At 44.8% G+C, this 27378-nt stretch overlaps 1 protein-coding gene across 4 annotated transcripts in view; it reads left to right on the forward strand.

The window, feature by feature from the left end:
* ADGRF5 (adhesion G protein-coupled receptor F5) overlaps positions 1-27378 on the forward strand; it is a 101712-nt gene that overhangs the window by 17737 nt on the left and 56597 nt on the right. Inside the window, exon 1 of one of the 4 annotated variants that reach the window (XM_036111924.2) lies at positions 14573-14893. The exons of 2 other annotated variants lie outside the window; for them this stretch is intronic. The gene's annotated coding sequence lies outside the window, so the exon portion shown is untranslated. Of the gene's footprint in view, positions 1-14572; positions 14894-27378 lie in introns of those variants that run through there. One more of the 4 variants, XM_078055267.1, reaches the window with a different exon arrangement.

Genomic DNA, 27378 nt, shown 5'->3' on the forward strand with positions numbered 1-27378 from the left:
ATGTAAATGGCAAGATTTAACTCTTTTTGATGGCTGAGTAATATTCCATGGTGTATATATACCACATGAGATGGAGTTTCTGTCTGTAAAATGGGACAACAATGTCTCCTCCTTCTTGGAGTTGCGGAGGCTCACTCAGGGCTTGACCCCCACTGCCTGACAGGGTGTAAACAGTAGTAACCAGAAGGATCATTTCTTGTGCAAGACACAGTCTTCAATCTTGAGAGTGGAAAGTGGAAGGTGCTGCAGAAGCTCTGCTTTCTGTGCTGGAGCCATTCCCAAGCCTTCTTGATTAGAGAGGGGGTCAGGAGGTAATAGGACAGCTGGCCCCGGAGGATGGCTTCACCCCCGGCCCCAAGCAGGGCTTCCTGCTTCCTTCCTTCAAGTCAAGTGAGGCTAAAGCCGGTTTCCCTTCTGACCCCTGGGCAGAGCCACACACCACACTCTTTTTTTTTCAGGTGGCCTGGGGGGGCTCAGAGCTGTGCTGAGAAAGAGGAGTGTGTGGCCCTTCCTTCCTCTGGCCGGGGAGCAGTCTCCAGATGGAGCTGAAGCGAGGAGCATGTGGGGGCCTCGGGAAAGGGGGAAAGGCGAGGTCAGCTTCCCTTGGAGGAGATGGGAAATGCCTTAGTGAGTCTTGGGATTCACATGGACTTCCTTCTCCAGCTCTCCCCTACTTCTCTTTGTAGTGGCTTCCTCCACCCCCTTTGGGTCTATATCCCTGAAAGGACTGCTCCCAGGTTAAACAGATGAGGCTAGTGAATGAAGAGAAAAGGAGCAACCCTCAGACACCAGGGTCTCCCAGTCTTGGGTGAGGAGTTTGCAAGAGACCCTTTGGACTTGGGGACCCCGAGGGTGGCATGTGGAGAGACCCCCTAGTTGCAGGCAATAAGGTGGTACACAATCTGTAGAGAATTTAAAATCAATAATAAAACCAGTTATCACCACATGGTAGCAATTCCAAACACTGTCGGTGACAAAATACTCTTCCTAAAATAATCTTTTGTTGGTCTAACTTCTAAACGAGGGCTGCCATCACTGGTGAATTTCATTAATATAAGCTCCTAATGATCATATTTTTATTCCTTATTTTTAAATAAAGATTGTATTCTACATAAAAGTTAATTTACTAAACTCTCAGTTGTATCGTGACTCCTGACGCAAAGGGACTCAGCTGCATGTGCTTGTTTCCTTGTGAGTGTCTGAGCTTGTTTGAAGTGTCTCTAGCTCCTGGGCATGACATGTCCCCACATTTGAACAGAGATTAAAAATAAACAAGGTTAGCACAGTGGTTGTACAGACAAAGAAGCTGAATGGAGTTGCTTCAACTCTGTTATTCTATGGGACCACATGGAGTTTTTATTTATGTTTAAAATTTTAAAACGGTGAAGGTGTTGCCGGGGTGGCTCAGTTAGTTAAGCATCCAACTTTTCAATTTCAGCTCAGGTCATGATCTCAGGGTCCTGGGATCGAGCCCTACAATGGGCTCTGAGCTCAGCGAGCAGTCTGCTTGGGATTATCTTCCTCTCCCTACTCATGTGCTCTCTGTCTCTCTCTGTCTCTCTGTCTCTCAAATAAATAAATAAATTTTTTAAAAGATTTTTTTAAATAAATAAATAAATAAAATTTAAAACAGTGAAGTAGAGTACGACCTTCAAATTATAGTCTTTTCATTTGGCAGACACAAAATTTACCTCCCCCTTAAATGTTTTATTGAATTTTAATTTTTTTAAAGATTTTATTTATTTATTTGTCAGAGAGAGAGCGAGCACAAGCAGGGGGAGCGGCAGACAGAGGAAGAAACAGGCTCCCTGCTGAGCAAGGAGCCCGATGCGGGACTCGATCCCAGAGCCCTGGCTTCATGACTGGAACTGAAGGCAGACGCCCAACTGACAGAGCCATCCAGGCACCCCTGAATTTTAATATTTTAAAGTGAAATGTTTTCTCTTTTAGCTGTTTTAAATCTGAATAATTTAATCAATAAAATAAAGATTATTACTGAAAATAATGTTCTCATATACAAGAGGGAGGCGTTAGTAAGAGATCTAGTGCAGATGTCAAATATGCTAGACGCCTCCATGGTCCAGAATTCCCTGCCCTGACTGCCACCTTCTTCATTCTGATTTTGCAATGCAGAGAAGTAGGAGTGTGTGTGTGTGTGTGTGTGTGTGTGTGTGTGTGTGTGTGTGTGTTAGTGGGTTTAGGGAACCAATTCTCTCTTTCAGTCATTTCTTGGTTCCTGGAAAATTTCGTTTTAAACATACAAGTATACTCAGATATTGTTCCTGTTAGTGCATATAAATAACCCCTGGGCAGGCACCTGATGTAGAAGGTGACTCCAGCACTTGAGAAGAGACAATATGGGAGCATTTCTAACTGACTAGTAAGTGATCCAAGGGCCAGAGGTCATTCATAAGAGTGCCCATATTTAGTGAGAGCTCAGCAGGTTCAAATAAATAGTCCCAGACAAAAGTACACTGAAGTGTGTACACATACTGTCACGTAAAGCACAAAGGCCTGATCCTGATGGCCCTAACGAAAATGGAAAGTTGAACAGCATTAGAGGAATTCAGGAAAAGACTAAAAATAATACGTGGTTTTCCCTCTGTTAATGTTCCAGGTCAAATGAAGCAAACTTAAGGGGTGTGGGCCTGGAATAATCATGTAATTGTTGATATGTAGCTGTGTTCTGTGTGCTATGTTATCTGGTCTAAAAATAGTTTAATGGTCCCTAGAGGCAGACTTTAATTCGTAGAAGGCAATGTAGTTAGGAGAGGTCTTGAACTTGGAAACTTGGATCCCTCGTTGTCCTGGGACGGGCTATTGGATCTGTGGAGGGATGGGCAACTTTCATGAAACACACAAAACAGGATGACCGTGTGCCCGACAGTAGGCCATTTCAAAGGGCAGAAGCAACCACCATGAACATCGTTCCCCTAATCTCTTACACGTTATTTCTGAAAAACCCAAAAAGTACAGTCTAGAATCCAGAGCACCTTGCTTTTGGGTTTACCAACTCAACTACCAGGCCGACTAGAAGCTCAGACAGACTCTGAGTTTGCCATAATGGTATGGGAAGTGGGAACAGATCAGTGAGTAAACAGGGTGCCAAAATGATGCCATATCCACGGCTTAGATTTGGGGAGACAAGAAGTCAGTAAATCTACACATAAGCCACTGAAAGTGAACAACTAATGCTTTTCCCAACATTAAAACAAAAGTTTTGAATAGGAGCCATTTTCCTGAGTAATACAGGCACTATCTGGGAATTATGTGCCCTTAACATTTTCTTTAAAAGTAATTTACTACAGGGAAGCGTGGGTGGCTCAGTCGATTAAGCAGCCATCTCTTGATTTCAGCTCAGGTCGTGATCTCAGGGTCCTGGGACTGAGCCCCGAGTCGGGGTCCCTGCTCAGCACTGAGTCTGTTTGTCACTCTTCCTTCCTCTCTGCTCCTCCCCTCGCTCATGCTCTCTCTCTCTCTTTCAAATAAATAAATAAAATCTTTTTTTTTTTTAAAGTTATTCACTACAGGTAATTTAAAACGTGGTGTTCTTGGTCTAACAAGATATTGCTAAGTGTGGAGTATTTGGGTTCCCCAAAGCTCAGTCATGAGCTCTGTTGTTTTTTCAGCATTCCACGTCTCTATGCTTTTCAGAGACACATTCTTCCTTTCCCTAGGGAGTTTAACTTAAAAAGTTTTGATTAATTTTCATTTGTGCTTCATTTTCCATTCTCACCACTGCTGCCCCCAGTTTTATGCTTCTCCTCAACAGGGCTGAGTTTCAGAGCCTTTGTTGTTCTTCATAGACATAGGCGTCAGCCAGTCTTTCTGATTTCTTTCTCAAGCAAACACTGTCATTGTGCCTGACATATTATATAGTCTTGAAAGGACATTTAAAAAGAATGCATTCTTCTTTTGAAGAATTGAGAGAAGTGTTAGTCCAGGGACATAATTGTTAGATGTGATGTAGGAGCCAGGAGTAGCGACTCTGGACGAGGTGAGATGTACACTTGTGTGGGGGGCAAATGGGGGGCAAGTTATCACAAAGTGGCCTTCTCTGGCTGACCAGAGCTGATATTGGCCTATTAGTGTTACCTCCATATTGCAGGTCTTGGCAATTTTATTGAGCATCTCTTATGTGCCAGGGATTTCTAGCTGTATTTCCGAAATTACTTCCACTCTTTGGCCAAGATGGTGGAGTTCCTTCCCGTCCATCCATGTACGGGGACTCCTGTGACCCTATTAACAAGCAGGACGCCATGCAGGGGGGCATTAGTGTGCACGGTGTATTAGCAAAACCATGCTGTGACCTTGCTTTTGGAAGTACTGGATTCCCCTCATGGTGTGTATCTAGCCAGCTAAAAAAGGGATAAGAATAAAACCAGTCTCCCCTTGATCCATTTATTCATTAAACAAGTATTAATTGAACACCTACTATGTTCCTTTTCACTGTTACCTAGTATTTTAGTTCATATTATCTTTTATAATCCCATTTCCCAGTTAGTAATTTTTACCTAATTTTTTTAAGAGAGAGAGAGAGAGAGAGAGAATGTGTAAGTAGGGGAAGGAGCAGGGGGAGAGAGAGAATCTTAAGCAGGTTCCATGCTCAGTGTGAAGCCTGATGTGGGGCTCCATCCCACAACACTTAGACCATGACCTTAGATGAAATCAAGAGTGGGATGCTTAATCAAATGAGCTACCCAGGCACTCTAATGAATAATTTTTAAAACTAATAGTTTAAAAATAGTTTTTAAACTTTCAGTTCTTTTTTTTTTTTTAAAGATTTTATTTACTTATTTTGACAGAGAGAGAGAGACAGCGAGAGAGGGAACACAAGCAGGGGGAGAGGGAGAAGCAGGCTTCCCGCGGAGCAGGGAATCCAATGAGGGGCTCGATCCCAGGACCCTGGGATCATGACCTGAGCCGAAAGCAGACGCCTAACGACTGAGCCACCCAGGTGCCCCGTAAACTTTCAGTTCTTGAGTGTTCAATTTCCTGCTTTCTTAAATATATCCCTAACCCAGGTTCATGGATGCCATATGAATAAAAATTAGAGAGTCCGTGAATTTGAATGAGAAAATACCTTTATTTTCACTAACCCCCATTATAATTTAGGACTTCCTTTAATTAGGAACTTAGGCAAAAAACCACCACAGTATTAGCTGTACCTATGACTTTGTCACCAAGAGAAATCCCAGGTACTTTCATATCACATTACTAGGTTGCAGATCCTCAAACTCCAGTTTATTAAATTTATTAAATTAAAATTGTGTGGTTATTAAACCTGCCTCATTAACTCTTTTAATTGACTACATTAACAAAGAAGTAAATATATTTCTAAGCCCCATTATGTTTTGATACTTTGGTAACTATATTGCAATATCATTATTTTCCTTTGTAATCTGTGTATTTTGTTTCATGCATTTAAAAACATAATTCTGAGAAGGATCGATAGTCTTCACCAGATGGCCAAAGGAGTCCATGGCACAAAAAAATTTTTACCCTATTTCACAAGTGCTTTCAGCCAGAGTCAGTGAAATACAAACTTTTTCAGTCTTTATATGTCTAAAAATATCTTTATTTTGCTCTTGTCCATGAATGTTCTTCCAAATATGGAGCCAGATGATGTCACCCTGGAAAAAAACACAGGTGAGAAAGGACAGTGGGATCCTACACCAAATGTGGGGCATGCCAACTTTTAAAGATCAGATAGAGGAAGAAAGGCCATGAAGGAGACAGAGAAGAGGAACCGGGGATGGGGGGTGGAGGGCGGTAGGAAGAACATCAGAAGACTGGGTGCCACAGAAGCCAGAAAAATATGGGGTTTCAAGGAGGAAGTGGCCAACTCTGTCCAGTGGTGCTGCGGGGTCAAGGAAGGTGAGAACAGCAAATGGACCATTGACCGTGGTGACGTGGAAACCATGGTGAGCTTTGTGCAGTACAATTGACCCTCGAACAACATGGATTTGAACTGCATGGGTCCATTTATACATGGATGCTTTTTGAGAAATACAGTATGTTATTGTAAATCTATTTTCTTCTCCATATGATTTTCTTAATAGCGTTTTCTTTTCTCTAGCTTACTTTATTGTAAGAATACAGCATATAATACATACAACATACAAAATATGTGTTAATCAGCTATTTATGTAATTGGTAAGGCTTCTAGTCAAGAGTAGCCTACTACTAGTTAAGTTTGGGGGGAGTCAAAAGTTATTTGTGGATTTTCAACTGAGCAAGGGGTCAGTGCCCCTAACCTTCACATTGTAAAAGGTCAGCTGTCCTGGTGGAGGAAGACTGGTTTAACTGACTTAGGGACCAGAGAAGAAGAGTGAGAATATGGAACACAGATCTATGTATTCAGCTCTTTGCTCAAGTTTTGCTGTAATGGGGAGCAGGAAAACGCTGCAGTCAATGGAGACAGAGAGAGAGATATATGTCAAAGCAAGGCTTGTAAAGAGAGTTTCTGGAGCATGTTTGTGTGCCGCTGGGACTGATCCATTGCTGAGGAAGTAAGAGGAAATGGGACCCAGAGCCAAGTGGAGGAAGAGGCGGGCCAGCAGGAGGAGCAGGGACACGTCTTCTCAAGCCAAAGGGAGGGCCAAAGAGGGCAGTTGCAGATGCAAGAGGGGGTTGAAAGTTTGTGTGTAGGAGGATGAGCGTTCCCATTTGATTGATTCTGTTTTCTCAGTGAAGTATGAGGCGAGGCTACTGCAAAGAATGAGCAGAGAAGAGAAGGTATGAAATGGTCATTCTGAGGAGTGAAAAAAGTAACATAAATAATGGGACTGTCAGGCTATGTGACTAGCAATTCCACCAACAATTAGCAGGATGTTGTCTGTGAGCTGTAGGTCTGCTCCCAGACACGATAAGAACTGCCCTTTGAAATACTCTCCCCGTATTCCCCACTTTTCTCTAGCCTCATTGCCCTTCTGTTATCTTGACTCTCTTCCATATAAAAGCTTCTTTGAGGACTTAAACTAATTCATGCTTCTATATAACTCATTGGAAATAGACAATATGTCAACTTTTCAAAGGCTTTTGAGTCAGAATAGGGCTGTGCCTTCACTTAAAGCAATTTGCCTCCAAAAGTGTAATTTTAGGCATTAGGGGCAAATGGATGTAGGTTTTTCTGTTCTTTCTCAAATCCTGCCACAAAGGTGACAGCCTATCCTACCGATGTCACCTGGCCCCATATTTTTCAGACCATCATGGTGCCATTCGCTACACTTACAGTTTATCTACATTCCAGCATGTTAGAATTATTTAACTTTCTTCCATGAAAGAATATAGGCGCTGGAAACATTGGGCTGCTTTATGATTTAGGGCATCATTTCAGGCACTAATTAAGTTGTGAACCAAACATCCTAAAGAAAGGTCTATAGGTTTAACACAAATTTAATATCGTCTCTTTCTCTACTCAGAAATCACCACTCCGGGCGCCTGGGTGGCTCAGTTGGTTAAGCGACTGCCTTCGGCTCAGGTCATGATCCTGGAGTCCCGGGATCGAGTCCCACATCAGGCTCTCTGCTCAGCAGGGAGTCTGCTTCTCCCTCTGACCCTCCCCCCCTCATGCTCTCTCTCTCTCATTCTCTTTCTCTCTCAAATAAATAAGTAAAATCTTTGAAAAAAAAAAAAAGAAATCACCACTCCATCCTGCCATTAGGTACAGGGACAAGCACCCTAACTACTGTGCAGTTGTCTCAATTTAGAGGTAAGAGGAGAGATAGCTGCACAGTATCCTGTGGGGGCGGGGTGGGGACAGGCACCAGGGCACAATGTTGAAAGTCCTGCATGGGAAGACAAAAGGTCTAAATTCCAATTCTGGCTCTGACACTGATGGTGCTATGACCTTGGTTGCCTCCCAGTGTCCCTCTGCCACTAGAGAGCTGGAATGAATGATCACTGGGCCCCCATAGTATAACACTCTTTGATTCTTACTTTTATCCTGGCATGAATGACTCCTCAAACTCATATTTATTTAGTGGTTTTGGCATCATGGCTGTTCACTAATCAACTTGATAAAATGCGAGGGAGAAAATACCTCTGTAATCAGAGGCAAACATGGGGGATATTTTCTTTTGGGGTCAGAAGTGCTGCAGCCCTGAAAACAGTAGAGAGCAATGGAATATAGATGGGAATTGCCCTTATGGGGACAGGGTTTAGCAAGTCCAAACTCGGGGCCGCCACATGTTTGTAGAAGACGCTGTCTGTTACCTGAGATGTCCGATATCTGCTGATGCAGATCAGATGCACAACAAAGGAGCAGAGATTGGAACAGGAGTGGCCACCCAGTATGCATGGACAGAAGATGTGCATTTTAGAGGAAATGCAGCTTCCTTCTAAATAGATTCCTGCCAAGACCAAGATAAGAAGGAATACACATGTCCTCAAATAACCTGCTCTTCCCCATGATGCTGACAGAAGTGTGGGGGGAAGGACTGAAGGAGGAGGAGTCAGTGACAGATTTGGTCAATCAGTGACCGACGTCATGTCCATCAGAGCTGCAGCATGTGGATGACATATGTCATGCTGTGGGCATCAGCAAGCACTTCCTGTTATATGAATAGCATGTCTCCTGTGAGAGCTGAAGGTGGAACCTGAAGGCTGAGGATGACTCACAGGCCATTGATGGTCAACCCTCCCCAAGGAAAGGTCAATAAAGGTCAAAAGAGGGCTGTTAATGACACCCCTATGGAGCCATGTCCTAAATCTGCCTCCATTTCCCCCATGTGCTGTCCTTCCCTCTTCTGGGAAAATGTAGGGGAGGTAATCCTGGGTGTGGAGTCCAAAACAAGGTTCCGTATGGGGTGTGCTTTGGATTTCTGACAGAAGCCAGAGCCATCTCTGGGAACATAAAAAGGCGAGTACAATGAGACTGTCAACTGTATCTAACTGGTGCGAAAGATGGAAGCTTTGGGATCTTCCATAGCAAAGTAATATAACTCTCTGGAGGACATATACACAGAGAAGGTGTAATAACTCTGTTTATCTATTGGTGGAATGGGCCCAGTAGCAGCAAGTGCAGATTAAACCTGAGAGGCCCCAGCCGAGTGTAAATATAATCAACTCCAATTAGCAGAGACGCTGCCAAGATATACACACAAAAGATAAGAATAAGACCATTTGTATACTATAAAACTGCCCAATTATTTGTTGGTTCCTTCCTTGCATAAGGACAGGTCAGTGCCAGAGGGGAATTTTCCTGGCCTTGATATAGAAACACCAAAAGAGAGTTGACCCTGGGCCACAGGGGGTCAAAAGGGTTACTAACATCTGGTTGTAGATTAAAAAAACCAGGGCTTACCCTGCCAAGACGTGAAGGTGGGAGGGTTTTGCAAGTTGAGCCGTTATGCACTTTTGTACATACTTTTGCTGTGTATATACTAATGCTGTGGCATTCACAACTTTGTGTGTCACACTTCCAAATACTCTTCTTTAGTGAACAAACTAGGCATCCCTGTCCTCAGGGAGCTTACATGCTAGGTGAGAGGGATGGAAGGTGGAAACAGACAATAAACAAAACAAATAAGTACATTATTGTGCATGAGAGATCGTATGTGATATGGGAGAAAAAGAGTCAGGGATGGCAAATTGGGAAATGTGAAATATGGCAGTCAGCAAAGGCCTCCCTAAGAAAGCATTGTTTGGACAAAGTTGGGAATGAGGTGAGGGAGGGAGGCACAAGGATATCTGGGCAAAGAGTATTCCAGGCAGTGCAAAGACTCTGAGATGGAATTGTGCCTGGCTTGCAAGGAGGCCAGCATGGCTGGAGCAATGTGAGCAAAGCGGGAGAGAAGTAGGAGAGGAATCGAAGGAAGAAACAGTGGGAGGAGCAGAGGTGCGTGGGGGTGTAGGGGTTGGAGAAAACTGAAGGCCCTTGAACTTTGACTGTGTGAGGTGGGAGCACAGGAGGGCTGAGTATAGGTGGACATCACAGCGTACTTTTTATGAGGACCATTCTAACTGTAGTCTTGCACAGAGACCAGTTAGAGGCCACGATAATAATGCAGCCAAGAGATAATGATGGCTTGATGAGAATAATAGTAGTGGAAGGCGTAAGAAATGCCCAATCATGCATATATTTGGAAGGTAGAGATGATAGGATTTGATGACAAATTATAGAGTGTGCGAGGGAGAGCTCCAGGATGACTCTTTGAGTTGTGGTCTGGGCAACCTGGAAGGATGGCCATGCCCTTTACTAAGATGGAAGAGATGGTTGGAAGAGCTAGTTTGGGAGGGCAGATCATGATTTTAGTTTTGGTTACATTCAGTTTGAGATCCTACTGAGTATCCAAGTGGAAATGTCAAGTAGGCAGTTGGATATACGGGTCAGGAATTCAGGAGACAGGCCCGTGATAGAGGAGTGCATTTGGAAGTTATCAGCACAAAGATTGAAACCAGGCTGGAGCTCACCTGAGAAATTAGTATCAACAAAGAAGAGTTGGACCACGCCAGTGTTAGGAGGGGGAGCCAGCAATGGAGGAGATGGAGCAGTTTCATTTTCTTTTTGCTTTTATTGATCACCTTCGATACGCCAGCAGTGTACTAGTTGCTAGTATATAATAAATAAGACTAGTTCCTGCCCTCAAGCTGCTTACCCTGAATGCATTAAGATAATCATTTGGATGCAGTGTGGTACCTGCCAAAAGACATAGACCTGGATTATGGGTCCAGGGAGAAGGAACTTGTCCCAGGCTGGGAGGGATAGGAGGGTCCTTGGATGAAATAACACCTATAACTTAGAAGGAGACTAAAAGTTACCTAGGTGAGCAAGAGGGAAGGGCTGGGCAGTGAAACAGCCTGGAGCATGCTGGAAATATGTGTTAATTTGGTGCCAACATTTCTGCCTGAGAAAACAGCTCTGTACAGAATGAGGTGATACCCTCAAGTCCTAAGAGACACGTCGTGCCTGTAAACACATATAACATGACTGGTGAATTAGTTACTCTGAATGCACCACTGCAGTCTGTTTGAAGAAGCTTGGGTTTGACCTGCCACCGACTCCAGCATCTTAGAATCCAGGAGAAGGGCCTCTGTCATAGCCCCTGGAAGCCTTAGCCACGATAGGGCAAAGTCTCCCCATCAGCAGCTAATTCTGGTTTGCAGCCGAGACCATATGGTGGTTCCATTTTTTATTTGTCTTTGTTTTCATTGTAAAGTGAGTGGGACAAGCACAGAGTGTTCCTAGCAACAAACAGGACTGTGGGTGAGAGAGGAATTGCTCTTCAGGGAAGCGAAGGGACAGCCACCTTGACAATGCCCCGTTCCGTGTCAGAGAGCCAACTGCGCCCACAGCCCACCCACAACCCAACCCAAGCAGGAAATCTCAGAGCATTTTAAAAGAAGCATTTACTCCCGGAGCTCACTCTGACCACGGGGTGTTTCTTCAGGCAAGATCTTGGTATTTACAAAAAGAGTAACAAAAAGACTTGGATATCAAGCTCCCCGCCATTGTTATTTTTGTAAATATCCAAGTCCAGCTCCCAGCCATTGTTACTCTTTTTGTAAGTACCAAGGTCTGCAAATTTCCCTTTATCCTGGAGTGAGCTAACTGGCCCCCTGGCATTTAGTTCTATCCTACAATTACTTTCCAAAGCGGTCAGCCGGCAAAATTCTTTTAGTGTCTTTTACTACCACATTAATGTCCAGTGTCCTCCTGGTTTTTCTTCATTCCTCCCCAACACAGCTGGTGTCATTTATCTACGTTTATCCTAATCCACTCAAGTTACTCCCAAAAGAACCAATCTCATGACAAAGACAAGATATATTTCAAAGGCATCTTCAAAGGGCCAATCTCGGCTGAACTAGAGGCAGACCTGGCAGAAAGCAAAGGCGAGGACGCTGCCAAATCCATACAGGCAGCCGTATTATTACCGCAAAAATTTTCTTTCCACTGAGTTAACAATAGCCAACACTTAGACCTGCTCCCTATATGCCAGGCACTGTTACAAGCATTTTAATCTTCACGGCAACACTGAGGTAGGTACTATTATTACTCTGATTTTACAGATGAGGAAACTGAGGCACAGAAAGATGAAATAACCTGTTCAAGTTCCACGGAGCTACTGGTGGGCAGATCTGGAGTCCATACTCTCAACCCCAGGCTCCTCAGGGTTTTCGAGACGTAGGTGCTTTTCCACTACTTGTATTTCATATTATAGATTCTTAATGTAAGAGAGAATCTGGGGTATCTTTGTCCATTTCCTATAGAAAAACTTAATACCTCAAATATCTAGCACGGGAAATTATTTTGGAATATTTTAGAATATGATTTAAGCCATCTGGCTCTGTGTGTATGTGTTTTAATGCTCTGCCTGATACTTTTTTAGGCCAAGAGTAGTATTTTATATAGACTCAAAAGATTTATTCTTCATAGTGATTCACCACGTTACTATTTTTAGCTTTTAGCTACAAATAACAGAAACCCCAACTGGTACTGGTTTACATAATAAGGACTTTTATTGTGCCTCTAATGGTAAATCCAGAGGTAATGTGCATCCACAACCAGCCTCACGTCCAAGCACGCCCCGCCGCCCAGCAAGGAGAATGAGATCAGCGTGCTTTAGACCAATCACGATTAGCTCAGGCCCTAGGGAGCAAGTTGCCTTCCCTGAGTTCCCCAGCCAGACTCAGGCTGGCAGCAAGGAGAAGTGAAGAGTCAGCTGGATGGGCAAATACCACATCTCCCAGTGATGATGTTGCAGGATTTCTCTGCCTTCGGTGCCCACGGGTCTTGGTCACACCGCTTTGGAGAATGAAGAGGTAGACCAGACAAAGAGTGGTGGGCAGCAAAGCAGAGTCTATTGAGCAAGAGTATAAAGCTCCCGGAGAGGGAGGGGGGCCCAAGAGGATTGCCCCTGGAGTTTTTAGTTTAGGAGTTTTTATGAGCTCTTTTGCAGAACTATCTTAAGCAATCAGGGTGTGCTGAGTCGTGCCAATCAGGGCTTTGGCCATGTATCTGTCTACCTCTTAGGTTCATGTCCACGTGCTGATGGCCTTTTTTTGCTGACATCTGGGGGCTTAGGTCTTAACTGCCCCTGGCCCGTGATATTGACAAATGCCTTGTGGTTAACTGTCTTATTTTAGGCCGTTTTGCAGAAGTCATTTCTGCAAAGGCTGCAGAACAGAATGCTGGTGTGGTCCTGTCTAAGCTGCAAAACAGGATGTCAGTGCTGTTTTATTTTAGCTGTCCTGACTCCATATTTTCTTGTTGGGGACCGTGGCCCTGACTGCCTAACTGTCCAACCAAGCCCTAACCACGACATGGAATGGACTAGAGAGTGCAGTTGAGAATCAGCACCGAGAAGTTAGAATGATATTGTAAAGGTTCATCCTCTTTTTTGTCAAAATTCTTAACTTCTGTCGCAAGCCTGAGTACCGCCGGCAGTTGTCAATATGCCTAAGGGTGATAGCTTTGACCGGATGGGAAGGTGGGCGAAAAGGAGAGTTGGTGTGGAAAAGGACAAGAGTACGAGCTTGTAGGATTAGAGCCCAGGTCCCCAGAGAGTCACCAACAGTTCTTGAGCTCCTTGTCTGTGCACGCTCACACTGGAACCTGTCAACTCAGCAGGACTGCAATCCACTTTCACACATAATAAAACCAAGTCTCAGGGAAGCGTTGTAATGTGTAAAAGGCTACATAAATAAAACCCCCGTGGGACTACAGTTTGAATCCCTACAGTCTGACGCTGGAGTCCTTGCTCTGATATTATAAGGGTTTCTCTAAATACGGTCTGGGGATTCCTGCATCAGACTCACCTGGAGCACTGACTCACGGTGCAGATTCCTGGGCTCCAGGCCTCATTCATCCACCTCTCGGTGGGGACGAGGTCCAGAGTAGGAAACTGGTCATTGCCCACACTAACCTGTAAGAACTAGTGAATGATAATCTATTCCTTCTCATCTGTGTTCTGACCTTGGGCAAGTCACTGTTTCTCCTTGGGTCCCAGTTTCCTGACTTGTAAAACGAGGATGGGTAGGTAGGTCACTTCCAGCTCAAAAACTCTGATTATAATTCATCTTTAAACCCAGCAACCTGACTGCAGCTTGCCAACTGGCCCTTTTCCATGTATCTTCTTATCTTTAAATATTAGTGTTGTTATCAAGATGATATATTAAGCATCACAGCATTTGAGGCATAAATATCCATAGAGTTTTCCTAGAAATCTGCGAGAACCAGCTGTCCCCTTCATGTGGCAGATTTGAAGTGCAGCTCTCTCTAAAGCCCAGGGCAAGGACTAATGACAGCTTTAGGTCTTCTCATACTTGGGGGAATTTTTTTTTTTTTAATTCTCTGACTTCTTGACACTGCCAGAGACGAGGACTCATCATTGTTTTCCTTCCACTCTGAAAACACAATTTAATTTAGCGAACATCTTTCGAAGGTTTAAACAAGGCATCCTACACCACTCCTTAGCTCTAACCCATTTGGGGTTTGCTTTGGTTTCATTTTCCTGATTTTTTCTTTGGCGAAAGAAAAGCAAGGACCAGGAGCATTGACCAAACAAGTCTGGCCACTCAATGGAGAGGTTTCTAGATAAGGAGGATCTGAAGGACTTCCCATGGGCGTAAGGGAAATCGCACACGCCATCCGGGGAAGAGGAGCAGGAAATCGCTTCTTGTTTTTCAAACAGAAGCAAACCTCTCACGGTTGGCGCTGTGAGGCTCGGAGGACCACAGCAGGGGAGGCGCGGGACAGGGGTGAGGCTGAGCTTGGCACGGAGCTGCCAGTCCTGCCTGAGCCCTCACAATGAATCCTGCTTGGCTTTGTCTTCATCGGGTGTAGGTTTTCTTGGAGACCGCGGGGCAAATGGCCTCCTAGTGGAAACCTGGATGGTTTTAGGCGTCTGATCAGAGCAGAAGGCAGCCTGGGGACTGCGGTGCTGGACAGGTAACATGTCTTCTCCTGCTGTGGTTCACCTCCCTCTGTAGGAAGACCTCAGGGGCACCTCAGTCACTTCAATACTCCTTTTAAGGCAATGCCCAGTTTTGATCCTCTGCCTGATTTTCTTTTGTGTGGCTGCGATATGTATGTTTCCAGCGTAAAGTACATTTGGTCAAGAGCATTGTGCAGGCTGTTGGTCAAGTTGATGAGATTGTCTTTAGGGAGACTGAGTATCATGCAATCACTTGGCATCTTTTAAGGGTTTTCTCTATAATAAAGAGAGCTTTCCTTTTTTCTCCTTTCTTTCTAACTTTCTTTTGTTCTTTTCTTTTCTTTTCTTTCTTAATGAATTTTCCCATCCCTGAGCCAGAAAATACCATAAAGACCAGAGGATTCGTGAATGCTGCCGTGAGTGTTTCCATGCCAGGCGGCCATGTTGCGGTTGTGTTGACGAAGCAAGAGGCTACACCGCACACTCTCTCAGCTCCCAGGCAGTCACCGGTGCAAGGGGTGATCTCCAAAATGTTCAGTTGTCACCTCTCACCCATGACCGAGGGGAAGGGTTTACGGTCAGGGCTAAGAAGCAAGTCAAGAAAAGTGCTGGCTTTAGGAGCTGGGCAGACTTGTCTTGAGCATTCTAGAAGGAGGAAAGGCTCTCTGAAGTGTGGCTTGCTTAAACCATGTTTTCTTATGCTTTTTAGAAAGCCAGACCATGCCACTTAGCTGGCACTCAGGTTTTCCTTTCATAAAGGGTTCAGGTTTTTGGTCTTTCATTTCTGAATTATACCAGTAGCACATGAATATATTCCTACTGTCATAGAATATCTCACACTCTCCAGTACCCACTCTTTTCTTCTCGTCCCCCCAATTATCCCATCAATAGTGTGCATGTGCATCTTATCAGTTATTTTGTCTTCTCAGCTCTCAGGATAAGCCAGGGCACAGAGTACAGTAAATTCTCATTGTCAGATTCATTTACCCATCTTTAACAGCACCTTCTCGCACTAAAAGATAAAATGACACATGGGGATGTGAACAGCTCTTTTAGCACTTAGAAAAGTCTGAAAGAGTTTTACTCATTTTTATCATTATTACTTTTGTGTTGATTTTGGCTTTGGCAAGTAATATTAATAATAGCTCCCCACGGATTAAACTCTAGATTTTCCAACTGGAGGTTTGGTCCTCTCTCGAAGGCCATCAAAGGCAGCCTTGTTTTGGAAATGAAAGAATAAAAAGAAAGGAAAGGAAGGGAAGAGGAAGGTAGGGGAAGGGAGGAGAAGAGAAATGAGAGGAGAGGAGAGGAGAGGAGAGGAGAGGAGAGGAGAGGAAAGAAAAGGAAAGGAAAGAAAAAGGAAAGGAAAGGAAAGGAAAGGAAAGGAAAGGAAAGGAAAGGAAAGGAAAGGAACAGAAAATGAATTAGGTAGATGGATGAATGGATAGCTAGCTAGCTAACACCAGAAGCTAGTTAGATTAAGTGGTTGGTCCAGGGAAGATAGGATGAGGATGGGAGAGATTCCTTTTTTATTTCCTGGATGATAAATTTTTTTTAACAGATAAGTTCACTTTCTACCTCTTTTAGCCTTCTGTAAAAGAGTGACCTTTCATTTTTTCCCCCCATACAATGTTATGAGACAAATGAAGAAGAAAAGATCACTATGAACAAGTTGGTGTAGGTCATGGAGAGATGGTTGGGAAAGAAGTTACAAATGAGCACTGTCAAATCCAAGAATAATTACAAAATACTTTCAGTTGTATTTCCTTGGCCTTTCCAAGTTTTCTCCATCCCAAACTAGAAGGCCGCTTGGCCCTGCTGATTTTGGATATTCTGTATTGCTTCTTGAGCATCCTGTTGAATTTGCCTGCCTGGATCCCTCTCCCAGTCGTGGTTACTCCAATTAATCACTTCACTGTCCCGCATGGTGGTAGCCCTGGCAGAGGCTGCCTCTTCTTTCACCCCATCACAGGGGAAGCGGATGTCTTATCTCATTTTATGGAACACAAAAATGGAAGGTTCAGAGATCAAGTGGTTTGCCCAGCATCACACAATGGATCTTTTGGGGGCACCAAGATAAGAAAAAAACCCAAGTCTCTGGCTTTCCTACCCCATTTTTGGGCAGTAATGTGAGGCTAGGAGGCATGAGGAATAGAGAATTAACGTGATTGGCTGGATCCTGTCAGCTTTGTAGCAACACGGATTCCCAGTTTTGCTGGAATTCTATAGATAGATGAAGCTATTGCCTGGACCAGATTTTTTGCAGATTCCAACACTTGCTGTCCATTAGTATCACCCCAGAAATTAACAACAAAAAAAAAACAAACAATGCCTAGACACATCCCTGGAGCAACTAAATCAGAATCTCTGGGCATGACATATATATTTTTTTTATTCTCTGAAGTGACTCTTTTATATAGCTAGGGTTGCGAACCACTGAGTCCTAAATGTAAGAGAGAAAGTGGCTAATGGGAGAAGCAGAAGCAATCCTTGTTCGTGTGCCTGGGAAGTCGGGGCCAGGAGTGCCAGCAGCTGTGAGCACATGAGCAACGTGTGTTAGGATTCTGGCTTCTGCTGCCTGTGACAGGAGCAGACCCATCTCACACCTGCATGTGAGAATGCAGAGTTTTCCAGCTCCCCGACAATGACAATGCCACACCCCTGACTTCTCTGCAGATACACTGGCTTGCTGTTCCTTGCCGAATTTTCAAAACCAGATTAGATGTTCTAGGTAAACAGGATGTGCTCTTCTAGTGCCAAATGATTATGGGGGCCATCCATTTTATTCCATGTCACTTTAACATGTGTGTCCCAATCCCCAGAAAAAAAGGGAAGGCCGAAATACTAATTATCCTTTGCATGACCCGCCACTTTCTGGATTGATCTATATATGGATAGACAATAAATCAGGGTTGTTTTTAAATCATAAAACGTGCCCCTAGAATCCTCTCCCCTCCCCACTGACATTTCTCAATATAGTTCAAGCTCCTCCATGTCATGTTTGTGTCCTGTATAGAGAGCGCTAGGAGGGGCTCTCACAGCTTACTTCCATGTCCCCGGTGCCCACGAGTTTCGGCACATAGTAGATACTACAGGAAGGCTTGATGACCAAAACATCTGCACGGGCTTTGGGTATGCTATGAATTCACAAGTTACTTACGCACTCGGCATTTCAACTCATATTGCATGATTCCAGTCCTGAAGGTTCCATAACTGACATCTTGCCTATTTCCTAAAAATCATCCCCCAAGTGAAACCTTCAAAGGCACAGTTTGGTGGAAGCATCTGTTCTGGGTAGACTTGCTAAGTGCTATGGAATTATCAAGGCAGAGAATCTTTTCCTTTAGTTAGCTTACACTGTTCTTTTTTTCTTGAAGATTTTATTTATTTATTTGAGAGAGAGAGAGAGAGCATGAGCTGGGGGAGAGGCAGAGGCAGGCTCCCCGCTAAGCAGGGAGCCCGATGCAGGGCTCAGTCCCAGGACCCTGGGATCATGACCCGAGCCAAAGGCAGACGCTTAAACAACTGAGCCACGCAGGTGCCCAAGTTAGTTTACACTCTTAATAGGAGGCAACACACAGGCATTGGGAATTTTAATAATAACTGGTAATATTTGCTGAGTGTTTATCACGTGCCATGCTGCTCAGTGCTTTACCAAAGTTGTTAGCTCAGTTAGTTGTTCCAATAACCTAGACATCGGGTGCTATTATGGTAGCTGTTTTATGGATGAAGGGACACACAGTTGTAAGTAAGTTGCCCAAGGCACACAACGCCGGCGACTAGTATAGTTGGCAGTCTGGCTTAAGAGTCATGCCTAGTGACTATGCTATGCTACAACACTCACAAGGGCACTGCAGAAACGTGCACACGATGGAGACATGCAGGGTAGGCAGGAGAAAGATGCATCTCTGGAGGAGACAAGAAAAGCGGCAGTATGGTATAAAGATTAGGAGTCCAGACTTTGGCAACAGACTTAACTATTTTACCATGTGACCTGGGGTGTTTTATTTAATTTACTCATGCCTCAGTTTCTTCATCCGTAAAATGGGGACCTTGATAGTTCTACCAATATAGGATTTAAGGATTAAATGAGCCAAGCGCTCGCAGAGTGCTTAGTCTGATGCCTGGCCTGTAGCGAGAGCTTGATAAATGAGAGCAGTTGTTGCTGTTACTAAGGAAATAGCAAGACCCGAAATGAGTAAAGCTCAGAAAGGAGGATTGGGACATTTCAGTTGCCAAGAATGGTTTGAGAAGGAGCTGAGAGGCAGCAATCCATTCGACCAATATTTATGGTTAATATTTATGACACATTTTGCAGAAGAAGGCGCAATGAAAGCTTGTGAGTGGTCAGCCCACTGTGTATCCAAGTGTAGTGGAAGAAAAGTGTGGCAGAGCTGGGTTCACATTTAGGTTGTGGCGATCATGCTCGCCAGGTGAAGGAGCCCAAAGAGTCCCCGGTCACTCGAGAACGTTTGAAGAATTTGAATGTGGTAGACAGCAATCTATGGAAAACAGCATTCTAGGCAAATGAATTTGCTGATGGTGTGTTGGGTTATTGAGCAGGTGGGGGAAGGAGTGAGGAAGTCCATTCAAGAGATGGCTGCAATCATCCAGGTGTGGGGTGATCATGTCCAAACCAGGGTGGTGGCCAGGGGACAGCAGGCGGCAGCAGAGACAATGACAGGACTCAGTGGCTGGTTGAATTGCTGCTCCCAATCCTGCTTACTACCTGTGGCGTGAAACCAGAGAGCGAGGCTAGCCATTGGCCAATCTGGGAAGAGCTGGGTTCGGAGGTAGCAGGGGACAGAAGAATGACAATCAGTCTTGGGTGAGCTGAATTTTGACCCAGGTGAGAATAGTATGGTTGGGGAGCCACTCCTGATATGTAACAAAGAGATCAGGGTGGAAATAAAGCTTTGGGAATTCTCACGTAACTTGATAACGAAAAATATGGACGTGGGCAAGCTCCCTAAGAGAGAGGGTGTCAAGGGGGATGAACAAAGGACCCAGGACAGTTTCTGGCAGGCCCGTGATGGGGCTGTTGTGGATGAGAAACCATGGGAGGAGGAGGGAAAGGAGCAAAAATTGGAGTGATAAGAGACCCAGGAGGAAGGGGGTAGGGCGCCACAAAGGAAGAGGCACTAAGTGACTTCAGAAACCAAGAACCCAGGGAGGAGAAGGACTCTTGAAGAATAGCATTGACGAATATCAGACTGTTCAGATTAAAGAAATCTTGGAATGTTCATGACTTCTCAGGATATGTATTTTTGGGAAAAAAATAGTTTTTCATTTTGAGTCGCACGCACACCTTATTCTTGAAGTCTAACAATCCCTGGAGCGGGGAATGAAAATTTCAGAGAAATGAAGTCACTGGCCAAGGATAGCAATGCCTTGTCTTAGGAGATGGAGGAGGTAAGGGCTCCTGAAAGCAGGAGACACAGAGGGCTAAGGTGGCCCTGCCAATTCTTAAAATGTTGGAATATTTTAAAACATGTTGTAAATTGCTGCCTTGAGCCCCTGGAATGCCCAGCGTGGCCCCCGCCCACCTCCACCTCAGCCACCCGGCCCGCAGACCCTCCCGCAGACGCCCTCACTATCCAGAATGACAGCCTCCAGGCCTCTGCATAGTGACCAGAGACTCTTCCAATTGGTCCATTATTATTATGGTTAATACTCCAGTATTCTTTTGCCTCTCACTTGCTGGAGGGTAGAACCACAGAACTGTAAGGCTTGCACCCATTCCCAAGCCCTCTGATGCTCTATCCAGCACAACAGCCAACCACAGGGCTACCCTCCCTCGAAACTGGAATGCACCCCTGGCATTGTTTTGCCGGGGCTTAGGGAAACCCCTCCACATGGTAAATGAAAGTAGCAAGATAGATGAGATAAGGGCCGAGTTAGGAACTTCATGTTTTCATAAAGATGGCAATCTCTTGCTTAAAGGTTAAAGCCCTCCAGGGATTTACAACAAGGGAAGAAGTATAAAAGGTTATCAACGCTGCACACATGTGCAGTGTGTTTTGGAAAACTTGACCCCATTGTGTACAAACAAATGTTCCTCTGTAATCTGAGAGTTCTGAGCCACCCTGACACAATGTTGTTGCAGGACCTTAGTTCAAGGCAAGGGAAAATTAAATAGAAAAAAAAATTTTCAAGGCAGTCCTTTAATTGGCATTGTGGTTCGTGTTCGTGTTAAATAAATATTTAGCTTATCGTTCTGCATGTGCGAGGGATGAATCATCTAATTAAATAATGTCAGCAAAGATAAGTCTTATCACCTCTGCAGTTGAAAATACAGATCTATGAGGGCAGGCTCTTTTTTTTTTTTTTTTTTAAAGATTTTTATTTATTTATTTGAGAGAGAGAATGAGAGAGAGAGAGAGAGCACATGAGAGGGGGGAGGGTCAGAGGGAGAAGCAGACTCCCTGCTGAGCAGGGAGCCCGATGTGGGACTCGATCCTGGGACTCCAGGATCATGACCTGAGCTGAAGGCAGTCGCCTAACCAACTGAGCCACCCAGGTGCCCCTATGAGGGCAGGCTCTTAAAGTTATACCTGAGGATTTTTAATCTGTAGTTCTACAATTCGGGAGGGAGGTTACCGATGGCACCCTGTGCCTCACGGAGATGAGCGAAGAGTAATAATCCCAGAAAGATTTGCAATAGGAGCCCTCCTGAAATCTGGTATTACCATTTAGTATCTACCATCAAAAGGAATCTGCTTTGAATTATTCTCCAGTCGTAGAATGATGCATGTTTATATCTAATTTCAGTCTCTTGCCTACTATTTTGATCAGAAGTACATGTTTAAAAGAATAGCTACGTGAACATGTAGTCTGTACCCAGAACGTGCAAAGCAGGGAATAGGGAGACACGCCAGTGGCTTCTTTGAAAGGGGACAGTAGCTTGTCTTACTTAGCCAGTCACAGGCCAAGCTTTAGTAGGAGGCATGGTTTCCCTTGAGAGTCCTCTCATGCAACACAATTAGCTTCTTTCTTAAAAAGAAAGTCACACACATAACATCACTACTGAGTGTGACGGGAAAGCACAGCAGGTTACATTTGGGAAGAATCTCCACTCTCTCTTCCACCTTGCAACCAAATTTCTTAAGTTCTATACACTCACTGTCTCCATGCTCTCATCTCCCACTCACTGGACAACTGCCCAGTGCAGTGCAATGTGATTTCCTCCCCACTCACTCCAAGGAGAGTCCCCTTGCTGAGAACACATCATGTGTCCAAATCCAATGGGCAATCTCAGCCCCCTTCGTATGGTCCTTTCAGCACCGCTGGACATAATTGACCACGTTCTGCTTCTTGAAACCTGACCTTCCCTGGTTCCAGACTCTCTACTAGCCCTGTTCCTTCCTGCCTTTCTGGTCTTTCACTCCCAAACGTCTTGGCTCAATCATCTTCTTTGACAGGACCTCTGGTTGTTGGAATTCTGTGGGCCTCAGTCCTAGGCTGTCACTCTGCTCTCTCTGCTGGCTTCCTAATCAATCTTACTACTCCTGTGGTTGCAATTACTGTGCCTGCCCTGGCTTCTGCTCACCTCAGTAGCCCTCCCATATCCATCCCCTGCTTCCTTTTGGCATTCCAGCCACTCCAGTCCATTTGCAGCTCATTGAATGTGCCATGCATTTTTTTCTACCTCAGGGCCTTTGCACAAGATCTTCCTTCTGTCTGGAACCCTCACCCTCCTCTCCATCTGACCTCTCTTTTGTTTTCAGCTAATTCCAACTCACACTTCAGATTTCAGCCCCATTAAATACTTCCTCCAGGATACTGTCCACAGATCCCCAGGACTAGGTCATGTCCCTCTCTTGATAGGCTTTATTAGACAGTTCAGCACAATGGTTAAAAGGGGCTCTGCAGTTACATTTCTCTGGTTCACATTCTGGCTCTGCCACTTACTACCTGTGTGATTTGGAGCAAAATATTTAACCATTCTGTGGCTCAGTTCATTTCATGTCATACTGTTCATTAGCTATCATACTAAACCCCTTGCACTGGAATTGCTGTGAGCGTTAAAAGATTTAATACAGTCAATGCTCAGCTTGGTGCCTGGCACATAGTAAGTGCTCAGCCACGGATTACTGTTCTGATTACTCTCCTTGGTCACACTTTCATGGTCATAGTGAAACAATGAATTGTGTCACTGATTCTTCAATTGCTTATCTCTCCCATTAGACTCTAAGCTCCATGGAGATGGGGATCATTCTCTCGTTTTCTGTTGCTTCCTCTGCACGCAGCTGAGTGCCTGGCACTTAGCAGAGCTTAATAAACATGCAGCGAATCAATGGAGAAATGGATACATGAGTAAGGGAATGAATAGAATTGCTCCATGATGTACTTAGAACAATAAATACAATACAAGGAGGAAGGTTAAGGGCCTAGATTAAGAGCAGGTGTTCGGAGGAAGTAGAGACTATTTATAGCTGAACAGAACAAGGAACCTCCAGCCAGGAGGCTGTATTTTGCCTTGTCATTGAAGGACGGATAGAATTTGAATATGCGGTGATTTTCCTGAGTCCCAGGGGCAGGGAAAGATGGAGATTACCAAACCAAGTAAATGGCAGGATTATTTTGGTTTTGCCAAACACTGAAGAATAGCTTGACAATAATAACTGCCCCTCCCCACTTCCAGGATTAATTCTCAAAGATTAGTTTTTGCATTTTTACTTTTGCATGAACACTGGAAAATCCCTTGCCCTATTTTCAATTATGAAAAATCAACCCCCTTCGGTGGTGAAAATCTGGTCGATCCTTATTACATATGCTTGCTCTGGAATATAAAATCCAGGTCATGGAAGGCCTTGAGTATCAATGAAAGCAATTGCTTCTATTCTAAAAGCAATGGGGAGCTGAACAGGGAATAGCATGTTAGAAGGGTGCTTCTGGAAGATTAATCCTGCATCCATGTAGACCATGGGGCAGGAGGGAAAGAATGGAAGCCATTGCAACGGTGCACGTGAGGGGCAATGAAGGCCTGAACCGTGTCGTAAGTCAGAGGTGGGTGGGATAAATACAAAAGAGAGTTATGGTTAGGCACAGAAGTCTAAGTGAGGTTACCTTGCCTTTGAAATAAACGTGAGAAATTTTAGACTCTTTGAATGGTAATGGGACTTCCGAGGCCAGCTCCCATACTGAGTGCAGTCAATTCTCTACCTTTGCTGGTAACACAGTTGAGACCCGGAAAGATAAAGGGACTTGCCCCAGATCACACAACTGGTTAGTGGCAGAGTGAGGCTAGAACTCATAGTTCCAGTTGCCTAATCCAGTGTCCATATAGAGAAAGTTTTCCATTTATTCATGTTGCTATCCCACCAGGAAGGCCTTGTAACCCAAAGGGTACCCCTAGTGGAATAGACTGCTTAGCTTATAATTTTGCCACTCCTGCCTGTCGGCTGTGTGGTCTTGGTGAGTTGCTCCTCCTTTTAGCTTTCCACTTCTGCCACTGAAAAGTGGAGAGAATTGAGTGGTCCCACAGGATCATCGAGGGGGTTACATGACATAATCCTTGGAGAGAGTTTAGCGTCATGCCTGGAACAGAGTGAGCACCTCATAAATTACAGGAATCTATACTTGTCATCATCATCTTTGATGACAATTACTATCCACAATCTTATCAGAAATGGCTTGCCTGACTGGAGGACATCATTATTATCTAGAATTTTAAGAATGCTCAGTTGGCCTCCTGGGTCCTGACTTTGAGGCTGACAGCCCTTGCTAGGCCTCAGTTTTCTCATCTGAAAAACTAGTGGGTGTGGGGAGTGGGGCAGTGCTGGAACTAGAGATGAATTCTCATTTGTTTTCCAATTCAGACAGTGTGTGTTTATGCTCTGTTCGGATACACCAATAATTCAGTTTTCATAAAGGCATACTCAGAATAAGCACTCAATAGATGTTGAGCAGTAGACAAGAGGGTCATACTCACCCTTTCTAAATAAAAAATAGAGGGGGTATCATTTTTATTGAATTCTAATTAGTTTTCCAGGGCTGCCATAACAAAGTCCCACAGACTGGGTGGTATAAACAACAGAAATCTATTCTCTCACAGTCCTGGAGGTTAGAATTGGAGATCAATACATCAGCAGGGGTGATTTCTTCAGAGGCCTCTCTCCTGGGCTGGTAGATTGTCATCTTCCTCTGGGATCTTCCCATGGTCCTTCCTCTGTGTCTGTCCGTGTCCTAGTCTCCTCTTCTTATAAGGCCACTGGTCGTACGGGATGAGGGCCCCCTGTAATGACCCCATTTTAACTTAATTACCTTTTTAAAGACCTATCTTCAAATAAGATCACATTCTGAGGTACTGAGGGTATCACTTTTGGAGGGACACAACTCGGTCCACAACAAATTACAATGATGACCGGGCCCTTTTGTGCTTCGTGGGCATGATCTCCAACGTCTATAGCAATGCTACAGGGCGGGTGCTGTCATCCTTGTCATTCCTATCAGCAGACAGAGGCTCGTTGGGGCGAAGTGTCTCGCCATGGTTAGTGGTGAAGCTTGAATCAGAACCCAAGCCCATTTCGCTTCAAAGCTGATGCTCCTTCCACTCCAGTCTACTACAGGAAGGAGGGAATCACTTGAGCCCTAATGCCACCACATTCTCTTTCCAAGTCACAGCAAAAATAGCTCTGCCTTCTTTGGGGCCAGTCATTGTTCGGGAGAACAATGCCCTCCTGGGGACCATGGCGGAGCCTATGTCATGGTGGTTGGGCAAGCTGCTCAAGGGAACTCCCACGAGGGGCACAAGGGACTGCTAAACCTCACCCTTTTGGCTCCTTTGTTCCCTCTGCTGATGCTGTTCTCCTTCTCCTGAGGTTCTCTTTTCTTTCACCATTACACATGAAAGCATCGCTCATCCTTTAGAGTCTGGCCACGGACCCTGGTCACTCCCAAACTCACCCCACTTTCCCCCCATCCTCAGCTCCAGGCATGCTTATCACCTGCACACTGCGGCTCACTTGGGAGACAGGCCCACTTGGGGGTGAATCTGGCTCTGTTCCTTACTAGCTATGTGTCCTGGGGGAATTCCGCAACCTCTCTGGGCCTTCGTTTTCTCATCTATGAATTAGGATAAAAATACCTACGTCACAGGGCCATTGTGAGAGGCAGACTAAGTGAGCTAACCTATTTACTGTACTTAGCACCGTGCCTGGTATACAGTAGACATTCAATCCATAGTGGTTTTTACGTTGATGTTTTTCAGTCTATGTTTGGTGCCTTCCCAATGAGACTGAGAGCTTCTTGGGGGCAAGGACCATGACTCATTTCAATTTGTGATGGCAGAGCACAATTTTGGGGCTGTAGAAAACACTGTATTTGTCAGCTCCTAAGTGTGCGACATATTTGAGACATGAAATACAATCTCAAGTAACAGCCTCTGCTATTGGATTTTATCAGAAACTATTGAGTAGCGGGTGTCTGGGTGGCTCAGTCTCTTAAGCATCTTGATTTTGGCTCAGGTCATGATCTCAGGGTCCTGAGATCGAGCCCCACGTTGGGCTCCATGCTGAGCATGGAGCCTGCTTAAGATACTCTTTTTTTCCTCCCTCTGCCGTCCCCACTCCCGCGGGTGCGTGCTCTCTCTCTCTCTCAAAGCAAACAAACAAACATCACCTCGGAGCCCACACTTCCATTAATCCATTCATTTATTCACCGCTGACTGATTGCTTCCTAAATGCATCCCCTCAAGCTTCTGTTTCTACATGGTTTCTTTAGTAGAAAGAGCTACAGGCTGGTGATGGAAGGTACTAGAGTGCAGGGGAATGTGGAAGGAGCAATAGATTGCTGAAAATACAGGTCTGCAGACCTCAGACTTCCCTATGCATCAGAAACAGCTTGGGTGGATATAGAATTTTGGCTCCCATCCCCCAGAAGTTCTAATTTAATTGGTCTAGGGTGATTTTAAAACAACAAACAAGCAAATGGAAAAAGAAAAATAAGAAACTCCCCAGGTGATGGTTCTGGTGTGCAGCCAGGGATAAGAACCCCGGGAGGAGATGATGCACAAATACCCCAAGGGGACTTTTTTCTTTAGGCAGTGCTAAGGGGAGGGACTGCGTGCTAAGCTAAAGTAGGGAGCAGAGCCCTGAGCAGGAGGCAGGAGGAGGGACCAGCTCAGAGACTGAGCAAGTGTGGGTTCACATTGTCACCTCGCCTTCCTCCTCCCCAAGAGGAGCCAGGAAAGTATCTAGGCTAAGAGTCTAGCCTAGGGGAGAGGGGCTAAGGATACCAGAGGGCATGAAAAGGCAGAGCTGTGTAGAGCTTAGGAAATAAATCATTTCCAGAATGAATCCCACAATTGCCCTACTTAGATGGAGCTGGAAATCACAACTTGATGATAACGTTGGGGCACCAGACCTCACAGTCGTGGCCATTTTGTGAATACGCTTCTAACCTTGCAAAGGCATGCGAGCTTATTTGCTCCTCTTCACCGCGAAGCCCCCCCCCCCCGCCCCGCCCCTCACCTTGCCAATAAAGTCTGGGCAGGTCA

This window comes from Halichoerus grypus, chromosome 9 (genome assembly GCF_964656455.1).
Source record: "Halichoerus grypus chromosome 9, mHalGry1.hap1.1, whole genome shotgun sequence".
Classification (NCBI taxonomy): Eukaryota; Metazoa; Chordata; class Mammalia; order Carnivora; family Phocidae; genus Halichoerus; species Halichoerus grypus.